Source organism: Haliotis rufescens, unplaced genomic scaffold (assembly GCF_023055435.1).
Source record: "Haliotis rufescens isolate VD_foot unplaced genomic scaffold, xgHalRufe1.0.p SCAF_13, whole genome shotgun sequence".
Classification (NCBI taxonomy): domain Eukaryota; kingdom Metazoa; phylum Mollusca; class Gastropoda; order Lepetellida; family Haliotidae; genus Haliotis; species Haliotis rufescens.
The window spans coordinates 18,995,484-19,008,773 of NW_025963813.1; the positions used below are offsets into that span (position 1 = coordinate 18,995,484).

Here is a 13,290-nt window from a genome sequence, read left to right on the forward strand (position 1 = left end):
ATAGCCACTGGTTGAGCACAGAAATTCCAGCCTAGTTCAACAAGGGTTGAAACTGTTCTTTTACAGTCAGTTAATTCCCTTGCCTCAGGAAGATGACTTTAAAAGTCACTAGCATTTGAATAGCAGGCAGGTGGCTATTTTGAATACTGACCTTAACTATTATGAAGTTTGGTAAGTATTATACACAAGGCTAGTATGATTATCTAATCCCCATGAACATAATGTTGAGGTTCAGATTACACTTAATTCCACGATATTTCTGTTCATTTGTTTGCTGTTTAATGGTGCACTCAGCAATACAATGGCTGAAAATAATCTAGTCTGGACCAGACAAACCAGTGATCGACATGATGAGCAAGCATCTCCACCATTGGGGCGATTCTGTCAGCAAGTTCATTAGCTCTTCCTTTTGTCACAACCAGCGGTGCCACTAATAAAGTCGGCACCTTATTTTAGAGTTGGTTTGATAATCAGAACCACATCAATTATGTTTTTTTAAACCAAAGTCTAAGCTGTAACTTATTGATGACAAACATTCAGACCAGGCCACATTCTGTTTCAATGTTTGAGAATGGCCTAACAAATCCCTTCCATTGACAAACAACTTCTCTATTGGGATTTACCAACTGACAAAATCAATTTTTTGTGTGTTCAAAGCAGCACTTTACTCAGCAGATTTCACAACAAAAGCCTTCCGTGTATACATTCGTAACACAGCAACAAGCTCCTTCAACAGGAAATATATCCAGCAGGAAAACGATCAGTTATGTTATCAAGAGACCAGTTGAACTGACAATAAAGGGCAACAAACTGTATCAGATTGAATCCATGCTGGGACAGGAACGTATCCCAATGTTTGTCACAAACCCGTCACACAGATGCCAAGGTGTGCCATAGGGCACTAACACAGTTACAGATGCCTTAAGGTACCAGGAACTTATTTCCACCATGCTAATGACACAACAAAACAAGGAATTCTGAACCCTGCGTCAGTTACTGAGTCTGGACCAGACAAGCCAGTGCATGTTAACTGTATTTTATTTGTACTTTGCATCTGTTTACAGAAAACTTCTGTTGTAAATTAACCTGAATTTAACAACACACATACATATACATTTGTTTTTGTCTCCTGCATTTCATTTTCATGATTAAATAAATTCTACCCTATTAGCAGCATTCAAAATAAAGAAACAATTCTCCTTGATAAGAGTCAAGGTTTTTTTTTATACAATTCCTTTGCTTAAAAAAAAAGAGTTAAAAAAATCTTGCGTTTCTCGGACCCTTTAGTCTCAAAGACTGGCTCAACTTCCGTTTCATACTAAATTTTACATTTAGTACTCAAGTTTTATGTTCAATTTTGGCACAAAGTCTGTGCTATAGCTAATGCATTACGTTGACTCCAAACAAAGAGTTAGTTTGCCACATGATATCGGACCAAAAAGGAAAAAAAGCATTGGGAAAACTGACAAATTCCCATTATTCACTTGCCACCCAACAGTTGCTGTGAAGTTAACATGTAATCAACCGCTGTATTTTGGAATAAAACTGAAAGTTTTCTGACAAACAGTTTGTTTACTTTGAAATTTTAAATCAAAACAATGATAAACATTATTTATAAATCCTGACCCATTGTCATCACCCATATCAGTTTGATGATTACTAAGTGATGACTAATCAGAACTTGAGATAATTATTTGAAAACCACAATTGTGAAATACAGGAACAAATTAAACAAATTATCTGTTTGAGTGCCATATATTTCCGCTACTGTAGTAGTAATTTGTGAATAAGAATGCGATAAACATCATGGGAGTGTCTCTAGTAAGTCCTATTTACATATTAACATGCAACAGCAGATTACCTTTACTTACACTAGCAACGATTCAAACAGATCAGATTCATGATTTGCATATACATATTACTTCAGTAATTTCAGAGTTAGCTAATTGCCACTGCCCAATATACCACTTTAAGGTGTTTGCTATATGTTATCATTATAAGAACTAGTGGACTAAAAAGGTTAGTTCCCACCGCTGGCTTAGTCTTGTGGTGTAAGTATTTGACAGTTATCAGCTGATCTGACAGCAGACTCGTGTCTTTATTATGGCAACATAGAGACTAGATCATCACTGAAATGTTTTGATATTTCTGCATTTGCAACAAAATACATATACAGTTTGATAAAAATGTTTTATATACGTCGGAGGTCAAGAACTAGCTTATACCTGTAGGCCCTAATATATGCACAAGAGCATCCTTTGTTTTAAAAGACTCTGCACATTGTCAAAACGATAAAGTCTAAATAATGCTATAAATATGCAATCACGGTCCCTGCACGTGTTAGGTTAATTTTTCAAGGACACATGAACATTCGTCTAACGAATAAAATTACCTGCACTTGCACTTAATACATTTTTCGAGGCATAGACAACTTAGAAATCAATTGCAACGTGAAGTCACTGTCACCCACCGATTGACAACTAACGAAGAGGCTGTGTGTGGGGCCTCAGCCGTATTTATGCTATCAGAAACCAATCAAAATTGAGCATTCTAGGTCAACCTTGCGGACAACCTGTATACTAAGGGGAGACTACTGGAAAAAATACGTGGTTCTAATAGTTTGACGAGATGAGATTGTGTGACATTGACAGTTTGGGTCAACGTAAACTTTCTGTAAACAGTTCGTGGTTGTAGGTCGCTTGTAAATTTCCGTCACTGACAATACTGATGATAAACTTGTGTTTTATTCTAAAAGACTGGAAAATAAACCATAACGGCTTCACTGTATTTTAGAACATATTTATTGAAGAAAATGGGAAAAATATGATACAGTCTAAAGACCAATCTCACCGCCCCAAACCAACCCTGTGATACATGACCAGTACCTTAAGACTTAACGTTTCTTCACAAGAACATTGATAGCTCAATAAAACTTGATAGATTTCATAATGTCATTCTAAAAACGTTCAGGTTTAAGTAACAAACCTTAGCAACTTCATTCAAATCAGATACTAAGATATCTGATTTAAATGAGATTGACAAATTTAGTACAACGTATGGTTACATCAGTGGTTTCTACTTTTTGTTCTATTTTTGCTGTTGTTTCATCGAAAAAGACTGAAAATGTAACCTTTCACTAACTCTCTTTAAAATCCCGTTTTCATCGAATTTTGGGAAAAGAAAACGATGGGAAATAAGATGCCCATTGATAAAAAGACCACCGCGTCGATATTTCAACATTATGTATTTCATTCTCTACACGTGTTCTCGCCGCGCAAATATTTTGCCGCAGCGGGTAAAAGAAACATCACTTTCACTCTGTTTGTCACTCGTGAATCAACCCATATGCTTGTCTCCCCTGTGAAGATCCTGGTTAGAATTGATCTTCAGCAACATATGCATGCTTGTCGTAAGAGGCGACTATGCTTGTCATAAGAACAACGGGATCGGATGGTCAGGCTCGCTCTCTTGGTTGATGCGTGTCATCGTATCCCAATTGCGTTGATCGATGCTTATAATATCAGTCACTGGATTGTTTGGTCCAGACTCGATAATTTACAGACTGCCGTCATATAGCTGGGATATGGGTGCGTTTAACAACAAACAAACAAAATACTATATATGTATATACGAAAACGGATAGAGCGAAAGCGAGATTTTCTCGAGGGAAATAACACGCGCATGTACACTGTACCTATTATGACTGTAACGCTGCATATTGATCACGACATAGATATATACACAGGTGTGCTTGTCTCATGCATGGGATGCGCTACATGGATATGTAAACGCACCGGCAACACGAAGCAGCCGAAGGCGGTTTATATCATGCAACAGAGCAGAGTACATATATCACATTACATAAACAGGCAACCTTACAACACCATACCAACAGTAATTCAAAGGGGATTGGTAATCCTAGTTGATAACAGCCCTCGGTGCATGCGCCTTTCACTTCAATCAGCTATTCAACAATCGACTTGCTTCTGAAAGGTGTTTACGTACACACCCCGCTAGGGCTGGGAACTCGGGTACTCGAGTCGGGTGGGTATACTGAGTAGGACCCCGGACCCGTGGTTAGTCATGTGATATATTTTTTTATGACATTAACAATAAATTTTCATAGCTACATTCCTTCTGATTTTTATATGTTTTAGTAAAGACAATTTAAAGCTTCAGTCAACTTCATTATATGCACGATGAGATCGTTTTATACTATATATATATATACTTTTGCCAGTAAGAAACTCCCCACCTCGAGTGGGTACCCGGGTAGCAAATTTAGACTCGCCCAAGCCTCACACCCCGCCCCCTATAATAAAAGACTAGTCCCCTAGGCACCGTTATGATGGCTTTCTTAATAGCGAGCGCAGACTGAGCCGTTATACGATGTGTTTATAATTACTCCATCCACTGTTTGACTAAATGGTAACCAATCTGACTATACCTTGCATACTGACGTGGCCTAAATGTAACAAACATGTCACTATGCTGTCAGTACTCCGAAAGCCAGAGCATACATGCATTGATTTACATACAGTGAGGCAAATACCGACCTTGCCCTTGATGTACATAATTGAACATTGTCACCACGTGGTGTTTACGTGCCGCACGAGTCGGAGTCACGGTTGGTTACTATAATTACGAATTTACGTGGTATCCGAGGCGTGATGGCTATTTGGAACGGCCTATCTTATGACAAGGGGTGCGATTCGCCTGGTGCTTGGAATTATTGTTCAGTTTGTTTACTTATTCAAAAAGTGCAGCAAAATCTGCATCACATGTATATTTTCCTTGACAGTGTATTTTTGTCTAAAATATCCCTAAATATAAACAACCTTATGGTGTCAAGTATGGGGGTGTCTCTGATACTGCAAGGTGTCAAGTATGGGGGTGTCTGTGATACTGCAAGATGTCTGCAACTGCAATTAAGGTGTCAAGTATGGGGGTGTCTGTGATACTGCAATGTGTCTGTGATACTGCAAGGTGTCAAGTATGAGGGTGTCTGTGATACTGCAAGATGTCTGCAACTGCAAGGTGTCAAGTATTGGAGTGTCTGTGATACTACAGGCTGTCAGGTATGAGGGTGTCTGTGATACTGCAAGCTAGGTGTCTGTGATACTACAGGCTGTCAGGTATGAGGGTGTCTGTGATACTGCAAGCTAGGTGTCTGTGATACTGCGTGGTGTCAAAGTATGAGGGTGTCTGTGATATTGCAACATGTCTGCAACTGCAAGGTCTTGTATGGGGGTGTCTTTAATATCGCAAGGTGTCAAGTATGAGGGTGTCTGTGATACTGCAAGGTGTCTAGTATGAGGGTGTCTGAGATATTGCAAGGTGTCTAGTATGAGGGTGTCTGTGATACTGCAAGGTGTCTAGTATGAGGGTGTCTGTGATACTGCAAGATGTCAAGTATGAGGGGGTCTTTAATTCTGCAAGGTGTCAAGTATGAGGGGGTCTTTAATTCTGCAAGGTGTCAAGTATGGGGATGTCTGTGATACTGCAAAATGTTAAGTATGGGGGTGGCTGTGATATTGCAAGACGTCTGTAACTGTAAGGTGTCAAGTATTGGATTGTCTGTGATACTGCAAGATGTCAAGTATGAGGGGGTCTTTAATTCTGCAAGGCGTCAAGTATCGGGGTGGCTGTGATATTGCAAGACGTCTGTAACTGCAAGGTGTCAAGTATTGGATTGTCTGTGATACTGCAAGATGTCTGCAACTGCAAGATGTCAAGTATGGGGGTGTCTGTGATATTGCAAGACGTCTGTAACTGTAAGGTGTCAAGTATTTGATTGTCTGTGATACTGCAAGGTGTTAAAGTTTGGGGATGTCTGTGATACTGCAAGATGTCTGCAACTGCAAGATGTCAAGTATGGGGGTGTCTGTGATATTGCAAGACGTCTGTAACTGTAAGGTGTCAAGTATTGGATTGTCTGTGATACTGCAAGGCGGTAAAGTTTGGGGATGTCTGTGATACTGCAAGATGTCTGCAACTGCAAGATGTCAAGTATGGGGGTGTCTGTGATACTGCAACATGTCAAGTATGAGGTTGTCTGTGATACTGCAAGATGTCAAGTAAGAGGGGGTCTTTAATTCTGCAAGGTGTCAAGTATGGGGGTGTCTGTGATACTGCAACATGTAAAGTATGAGGTTGTCTGTGATACTGGAAGATGTCAAGTATGAGGGGGTCTTTAATTCTGCAAGGTGTCAAGTATGGGGGTGGCTGTGATATTGCAAGACGTCTGTAACTGTAAGGTGTCAAGTATTGGATTGTCTGTGATACTGCAAGATGTCTGCAACTGCAAGATGTCAAGTATGGGGGTGTCTGTGATATTGCAAGACGTCTGGAACTGCAAGATGTCAAGTATGGGGGTGTCTGTGATACTGCAAGATGTCAAGTATGGGGGTGTCTGTGATATTGCAAGACGTCTGCAACTGCAAGATATCAAGTGTGGGGGTGTCTGTGATACTGCAAGGTGTTAAAGTTTGGGGATTTCTGTGATACTGCAAGATGTCTGCAACTGCAAGATGTCAAGTATGGGGGTGTCTGTGACATTGCAAGACGTCTGCAACTGCAAGATATCAAGCATGGGGTCTTCTGTGATACTGCAAGGTGTTAAAGTTTAGGGGTGTCTGTGATACTGCAAGATGTCTGCAACTGCAAGATGTCAAGTATGGGGGTGTCTGTGATACTGCAAGATGTCAAGTATGAGGTTGTCTGTGATACTGCAAGATGTCAAGTATGAGGGTGCCTGTGATACTGCAAGATGTCAAGTATGAGGGTGTCTGTGATACTGCAAGATGTCAAGTATGAGGGTGTCTGTGATACTGCAAGGTGTCTAGTATGAGGGTGTCTGTGATACTGCAAGGTGTCAAGTATGAGGGTGTCTGTGATACTGCAAGGTGTCAAGTATGAGGGTGTCTGTGATACTGCAACATGTCAAGTATGAGGTTGTCTGTGATACTGCAAGATGTCAAGTATGAGGGGGTCTTTAATTCTGCAAGGTGTCAAGTATGGGGATGTCTGTGATACTGCAAGATGTCAAGTATGGGGGTGTCTTTGATACTGCAAGATGTCAGGTATGGAGGTGTCTGTGATATTGCAAGACGTCTGAAACTGCAAGATGTCAAGTATGGGGGCTTCTGTGATACTGCAAGGTGTTAAAGTTTAGGGATGTCTGTGATACTGCAAGATGTCCGCAACTGCAAGATGTCTGCAACTGCAAGATGTCAAGTATGGGGGTGTCTGTGATACTGCAAGATGTCAAGTATGGGGGTGCCTGTGATACTGCAAGATGTCAAGTATGAGGGTGTCTGTGATATTGCAAGATGTCAAGTATGAGGGTGTCTGTGATACTGCAAGATGTCAAGTATTAGGTTGTCTGTGATACTGCAACATGTCAAGTATGAGGGTGTCTGTGATACTGCAAGATGTCAAGTATGAGGGTGTCTGTGATACTGCAAGATGTCAAGTATGAGGGTGTCTGTGATACTGCAAGATGTCAAGTATGAGGGTGCCTGTGATACTGCAAGATGTCAAGCATGAGAATGTCTGCGATACTGCAAGATGTCAAGTATGAGGCTACAGCGAAGCTCCTCCCATATAGCGGGGTCTGCATCATGAAAGCTATCGAATATATTCCCACACCATTGTTGGTGTAATTAATCCAACTGCTGAGGACCTTAGCGTCCGTAACGTCTCATGTAGGCGACGTTCCTCCGTGGAAGTCCAAGTCAAGTAGGACAGTATTCGTAGTGTTATGTTTAGTGTTCCAACGCCCTGGAACGTCCTTGAGTCGTCAGTCCAGACATTCAATCATACTACTCAACGTTTGACAGGGGCAATCAGATATGTCAGATAGATTTAAATACACACGTGACATAGAAAGATAAAAATTTCCCCTATCAAATATGAGCAGCTGCTGTCTGGTCTTGGTCTTGAAAGCGGGAATGCAGGTTCGGTAGCTTATACGGTATACTGACATACACTATTCATGCAGACCTTTGTGTTTGCGGTCTCTTTTTTCGATGAATACATCAATGTAATGCTGCATTAAATCTTTGAAAGGCATTTAGACACACATAAGGAAGATTATTTATGGATGTCAACTTCTTTATTATGAGGAACGATGTGTTCCTCATAATAAAGAAGTTGACATCCATAAATTCATTCCCTAATGCTGCATTGTATTGTAAAAGGTCGACTGTACAACGGTCGTAGTGACACAGCTGTAATATTGCTAGTTGTGGCGTCCAGGCAACGATGCACACAGCTCATGTTTGATTGAGAGTGCCGTATTTCCATCAACAGACGTATGTTCAGCATCTGGCGTTTATCGGAGACCCGTTGTATATTAGAGACCTGGCATTAATTAGATACCCGGTGTATATTTCTTGGCGGGGCGGTCGGGTAGCCCAGTGGTTAAAGCGTTCGCTCGTAACGCCGAAGACCCGGGTTCGATTCCCGACGTGGGTACGATGTGTGAAGCCCATTTCGTGTGTCCCCCGCCGTGATATTGCTGGAATATTGCTGAAAGCAGCGTAAAACCATACTCACTATTTCTTGACGGCTCCATGAACGGCTACCGACACATTTTGACCTTCTCTCCACGTTTCTCTGCACTGATGATTTCTTTACATTATCGTCGTGTCTTGACCTGCGGTGTGCAGGACACTATAGTGCTCAAAAGAAGTTAAGGATAACCCGACATAACAGATTAAGCTGATGGCATGACAGATTAACTATAGGAACATGAAAGAATCGGGCAATGGATGCATAAGAAAAGGGAAGCACAAGGTGTAACATGGGTATCATCAGAATATGATGGCGGTGTATTAGGGTGCTAACAAAGAAAGGCAAGATGGGTGTGTAGTGAAACAAATGAGCGTCTCCGATGGCTTGATCAATAATGGATCATGCCCCTATGATTAGTAAAATATTTGTCTTTAGGGCGTGGTATGTTCCAAATCAACCTGCCAATGACAATTTGAGGTAGTCGTGTCCACTCCTCTTGCAGCGCCTGGCCCAGTTCGGCTGACGTAGCGGGTGGCCTATGACGTCGGCGTACACGTCTCACGATCATGCGCCTGCCGTTTTCCATGGCCATTGCATTCTGGGGACGTTTTGCTGCTGGGGGAGGTCAGGAACACATGGTGGGAACGAGCGTTATCCTCTTGAAAGACAAAACATTGACCAACATGGCGCGCAAACGGTACATTTATTGGCGCCAGTATGTTGTCTTGGTTGACCCTTGCATGGACAATATGCAGTGGCGTTCTGGCAGTCGTGTTGATCCCGAATCGTATAATCACAGACTCGCCCCCTAAATCTGTCATGTCGCCTTACCGTGACGTTCGCACGACGTCAGTTTGGACGACCCCAGACACGTCTTCACCAATCCATGAGTTCAGACTGAATTTGAAAACATTACACGAGACCATCGACGATTCCTCCAGTTCCTACGTATAGGATATAAACCGCCTCCGCGGGCTATCCGTGAACATAATGCAGTCCGGCAAAGTCCGTAGGCCCAAGGGCTTTTCCTGCGCTGGAAATCATTATTTTCACGGATAGCAATAGGTGAAGGTTTATATCTGACTTATGAACCGACAGATATGAAGATGCTTTTTTGTTTACATGACATAACTTTAATTCTGAAATTTCATTTGTAGCACTCGAAAGTTCTCAGTCAAAAGCGCACAGCTCGAGAATCCCGTGGGAAGAGGGATTTTCGGAGAAAAGAACAACCTGTTGTAACAATGGTCATGCATCACTGGAGGTTTATAATCTCTACATGCCAATGGCGTCTGGCTAGAATGTGTTGATTTATTAACGGTGGTACAACACGTGATCCCCGAGCATGCAGAATAGCTACATGCACATCTGAACTGCGGTTGCCTGGCGCAAGTGAACAGCAATTGGATTTGTCGTTTCCTGAAACCTGGTTTCTGTCCAAGGACGTCCTGTGCCGGGCCGATCATGAACATTTTGTGACCGCACAAACCTGTTCCAAAGTCTTCAAAACACTGACAAAAAACTGAACAAACTGGCTACGCACCTATCGCCGAGTTTGAGTGAGTGAGTTAAGTTTTAAGTCACATCGGCAATATTTCAGCCATATCGTGACTATCAATGGTTAAGTATAATACATATAATGAAGCTTATGTAAAAACCTGTCAACGAGGGACAGTAAAAGAACTAGACATATCACAGAAATAAATGTAAAACTAGTATTTAATCATAAAATCAATAGCACTATACAAAACATGACAGTAAAAACGGGCTATAGATCGCCAGCAACTGAAGGTAGACCACCATGCTAGGGTCCATGGGGACTTACAGTACTTTTGCTACCTGCATGGACCCCAGCCGGATTTACATCATCCCTTCAGCTGTTGGCGATTATTGACAAATCTAGCCACAATTTAAAGGAACATATATGCTGCGATTAAAAAGGTGGCTTTGAAAGTCACGGTCTTACGTATCCTCTCAGGGGGACAATAATTTTACACTACTTTAACCCCCTTTGAGGATCCAGCCATCGCCGAGTTTGAAGCTTATCCATCAGCCTCAGGCTTTCGTTGTAGAAGACGCATTCCCAATCTGATCACATATAGTGGGTGTTATTGTGGCAAGTGAAAATCAACAATACTTGTGGCTCAGATCGATTTGCCGACCTTTCAGTGAAGTCAAGGATGCCCCTACCCGTGCACGGAGGAATTGGATGGTCCGTTGCAGTGTTTCGGCTGTGTTGGGAAGTACATTTTTTAAAGTTGATCTTTCTTCTGACGAACCCTGCGTTTATTGGAACTCGGCTTCACAGAAGAAATGCGATGTATGCAGTGAACAGAGTATAGATGTGTCACCTGTGTTGATCATTTCTAATATATCGTTGTGAGTTTGTTCGTTTTTAGAACGTGACAAGCTGACGCATGCAAATCTAAATACACAAATGTTTAAACGTTCAACATCTTGGCTATGTACGCTGCTGGAGAATAGTTTCTTGCTACAGTCCCCTTAAGCATTCCGATTTTGTTTGTTGTTTAACACCACACTCAGAAATATTCCAGCTGTACGACGGCGTGTTCAAATTTGGGTTAGAGTATATCTTTCGTTATTAAGAAAGGCACCCGGGTGTTCGTTGTAAAGCCACACTCAGCAGTATTCCAGCAATATGAAGCGGTCTATCCAGTCGATTATGAACCAGACAATCCAGTGATAGACATCATGAGCTTCGATCCACGCAATTGGGATACGAAGACATGCTTCAACCAAGTCAGCGAGCCTGACAATGTCACACAATGCCATTGAGACAGCATGGGCTGCTGATGACCAGTTCTAACCCGGGCACGACAACGACCGCTTCAGCTACACTATCACGCACAAGACGCACAATGTGATCATCCGATTTGTTTTGTTTCTGGTTATACGCCGTACTCAGCAATATTCCAGCCTTATATCGAGTCTGGACCAGACAAACAAGGGATTGATATTATTAACAACGTTCCACACCATCGGCGTACAATGACATACAATCAACCAAGTCGCTGAGTCTGACCACCTGATTCATTTAGCCAGCCATGACAAGCAAGCACAGCTTTCCGAGGACAGACTATCTCAAGGTCTGTCCTCTTACATGGGGTTGTAAGGGGTGGGGCTGGGGTAGGGGGGAGCAGTACTAACATAGTAGCCACATTAACGCATGCGGTACTCGAACGCGGTTTCCGCGTGCCCTAGTCACTGGACCTACCAACACGATAATTGGAAATGGAAGCAATATATTACGAGTTTGTAAATAAGTCTCGGTCATAGGGTCATTGTTAATAAACAGTGAACACTTCAGCAATGGGGAGACAATCACACAGACATTATGTTGGATAGATGACATTAACTCACGCCCACGCGTCATACTGATAATGGAGTGAGTTGGGTTTCACGCCGCTTTTATAACAGGATTCCAGTTATATCAGGACTGACAGCTTAATGTGAGAGGAAAGCCCGAAGTGGTGCAGGTTTCGGTCGGTTACCAATATCGATCTACCCAATTGGGATACGATGACATGCATCAACAAAGTCAGCGAGCCTGACCACCCGATCCCGTTAGTCGCCTCTTACAAGCATGGTCGTCTTTTACGGCAAGCAAAGCCCGAGGTGATGCAGGTCTTACACCAACATTAACATCAGATCTTTGTGTTCTCTGTCGACTCTCTGCCTGCCCCTCACGTAAAATATATTGAAGATGTAAACGCCTTTTATTAACAGAACCACCTAGTACTTACTGTGAAATCATTCGTCTTTACAATTTGTTTGGTTGTTTAACGCCGCACTCAGCAGTATTCCAGCGATATGATGGCGGTCTGTAAATAATCGACTCTGGACCAGACAATCCAGTGATTGACATCACTTGCCTCGATCCACGCAACTGGGATAGAACATGCATCAACCTAGTAAGCGAGTCTGACCACCTGATCCTGTTTGTCGCCTCTCACAAGCACGGGTGGCTGAAAATCAATTTTAACCGATCTACACGGGTCCGTCTTTACAAATCATGGGTACACAGTAATCGACATTTCCAACACGACGGGTTTTACGTACTATATTGGAGCTCTGCCGGCTAACTGAATTATGGGCTCGGTATAAGTGCCTAATCCTATTGCCTCTATTCTGCTATCGAAGCTCACCTCGAGTAATAGGTCTGTCGGAAAACTACTCACGTTTCGACGTTCATTCATACAGATAACATTTCATTCACAGGCCTGGACCAATCAGATCGCCGCAGTTGGTGTGACCAACCCCGGGGGCGGATGACAGTGACCCACAATTCACATTCTCCGCGTTATCTTACCTGGGGTCAAGGAACTGAGTTCACATAGCGACCTGGTTATCGACCGGATGACACACGGGCGCCAATGCTGGAATGTCACTCTGAGCCGCACTGGCTGCGGTTGAAAATATTTATTGTTACACGCCACACTCGGCAATATTCCAGCTATCTGACGGCGGTCAGGCAATCCAGTGATTGATATGAGCATCGATCTACGCAATTGGGATACGATGACATGCATCAACCAAGACGGCGAGCCTGACCACCCTATACCGTAAGTAGCCTCTTACGACAAGCATGGGTTGCTGAGTGAGTATGGTTTTACGTCGCTTTTAGCAATATTCCAGCACTATCACTGCGGGGGGCACCAGAAATGGGCTTCACACATGGTGCCAATGTGAGGAAACGAACCCGGGTATTCAGCATGACGGACGAACGAACGCTTTAACCACAAGGCTACCCAC

The 13,290-nt window shown here is 42.6% G+C and overlaps 1 protein-coding gene across 2 annotated transcripts in view; it reads right to left on the reverse strand.

Moving 5' to 3' along the window:
* LOC124132255 (methylenetetrahydrofolate reductase-like) overlaps positions 1-4,011 on the reverse strand; it is a 28,160-nt gene extending 24,149 nt beyond the window's left edge. Inside the window, exon 1 of one of the 2 annotated variants that reach the window (XM_046496097.2) lies at positions 3,890-4,011. The gene's annotated coding sequence lies outside the window, so the exon portion shown is untranslated. Of the gene's footprint in view, positions 1-2,392; positions 2,490-3,889 lie in introns of those variants that run through there. The other variant, XM_046496096.2, reaches the window with a different exon arrangement.
* Between the last annotated feature and the right edge of the window lie 9,279 nt (positions 4,012-13,290).